This window comes from Ascaphus truei, chromosome 6, assembly GCF_040206685.1.
Source record: "Ascaphus truei isolate aAscTru1 chromosome 6, aAscTru1.hap1, whole genome shotgun sequence".
NCBI lineage: Eukaryota > Metazoa > Chordata > Amphibia > Anura > Ascaphidae > Ascaphus > Ascaphus truei.
Genome location: NC_134488.1, coordinates 29,888,084 through 29,890,100, shown reverse-complemented (window position 1 = coordinate 29,890,100; position 2,017 = coordinate 29,888,084). Strand labels below are relative to the sequence as shown.

Below are 2,017 nucleotides of genomic sequence, written 5' to 3'. Positions count from 1 at the left end.
GCTGGAAGCTTTCAAAATTTAGTCTTGGTCCCAAACACCATTGTTACAGTCTTGTCAGTGTTTAAAAACAGTTAGCTTTGGGAAATCCAGTTTTCGAGTCTTGAAGGTCAGAGAGGCTATGGCTGTGTGCATATAGGATTGTGTCATCTGCATACATGTGTATTGAAATGCTCAAAGAACTAGATTGGTCATCACTAGAGTCTAGGTGCAAAGTTCACCTTTCCTGCCTTGCCTTTAAATTCTTTATGGGCAAGCTACCCAGCTATCTGAACAAGCTCCTCACCCCTACCACATGCAGCACTTATCACCTGAGATCAGACTCCAAAAGACTGTTCATGGTCCCAAGGCTCAACAAAGTATCCGGCCGTTCCTCCTTCTCTTACCGTGCACCCCAAAACTGGAACAACCTACCAGAGACTCTCACATCCACCACCAGTTTAAGTTCTTTCAAATCTAAGGCTGTCTCACACTTTAATCTGGTCTGTAACTGTTTCATACGCCCATAATATACATCTTCTCTAACTGTACATGCAATGTCTTGTATATAATGTATACCCTGTTCATTTATGTAACTGTATTTGTAACCATGTATTATTTGTCTAAACTCTGTGCCCAGGACATACTTGAAAACGAGAGGTAAATGTATTACTTCCTGGTAAAATATTTTATAAATAAATAAAAATAAATATTGGCTGATTGCATCGAAGGCCTCACAGAAAAATGTTTCCTGATCTTCATTGGGAGCATATAAGCATACTAAGGTCAGTTGCGTTATACCTAATTTGCCAGATATAAAAATTAAGCCTCCCCGTCGGGGAATTGAACCCCGGTCTCCCGCGTGACAGGCGGGGATACTGACCACTATACTAACGAGGATTGGATGTATAGTGTCAAAAAAAGAGCCATAATTAGCTTCTAAAGTTCTTTTGTTACTCCTATGTGTTACACAATAAATGTACTCCGAATCATATGCCCTACGCGTGGAAACGGATTACATTTATTGTACATTTTATTACATGTTGAACTGATATTAGTGCGATATAACGGAGCTGCATAGCCCTCTGTCATCTGGGGCGGACTATCTCCGTGACGCTCACTACAGCCGGAAGGATACTGCTAACCCGGAAGCTCTCTATGGTAATGAGAGGAGCGTGTGAACGGCAGGAGTAGGAGTGTTTCCTGCAATCAATACACAGAGATTTCTCTTTGACCACCTGGCTCCAGGTGAAAGACGGCTGAGAGGTAGACAGACACCTATTGCTTGCCACCAATTCTGAGATCCCAGATCTGAATGTTGAGAATGTAGCTGCTATACAGCCAGACGCATCACTTCCCTCTACACCAGCTTCTTCTTCATCCTCTTCTTTTTTAGAGTACAGAGGAGGGGGGGGAGGGGGGAGATACAGATTAAACACCAAAGGCGAAACATCCGAAGACGACGTAAGAAATCTACGAGACCGAGGCCGATGGGCGTATGCGCCTCAGAAGGAGACAACACCGAAGTCACAGCAGCCCAAGAGGGGCAAGCAATACAAGGGCAAGAGGCAAAATCATTAATTAAGGGTCCCAAAGTGATCAACTTATCATGTCATCAGCTTTCTAAAACACAGGAGGATGTTTTGAGCAAAGGACTATCATTTGTTCCAACCCCGGTTTTTGATCCATGCATATGTGTGAAAGACCTTTTTTTTATTCTGCCGTAAATTGCTTCTAAAAAAATTCTATGCTAAGGAAAATGATCTGTCAACCTTAGATTGGAACACTTTGCAGGACTTGGCTTCTTTGGTGGAGGAGAATTAAGTAATCTCTCTCCCTCCAGATAGTGGACCAAGTTCACAAAGGAAATTTCGTCCAAAATCAACTTTCACTCCATCCTTTCAAATTAGTCCAGCAATTGAGTCTTTCTTCAGAATTGTTAAACAAGAATTGATGGAAATTCCACAAAAGACCTCCAAATGTAGAAATTTAACATTTAGGGAAAATCAGTCTATTCAAGAGCTGAATGATTTAAAGTTTG

General features: G+C 41.8%; 1 non-coding gene across 1 annotated transcript; it reads right to left on the bottom strand.

The window, feature by feature from the left end:
* Positions 1-804: 804 nt before the first annotated feature.
* On the bottom strand, positions 805-876 carry TRNAD-GUC (transfer RNA aspartic acid (anticodon GUC)). Its single transcript has one exon. It is a non-coding gene; the product is annotated as a tRNA-Asp (tRNA).
* Between the last annotated feature and the right edge of the window lie 1,141 nt (positions 877-2,017).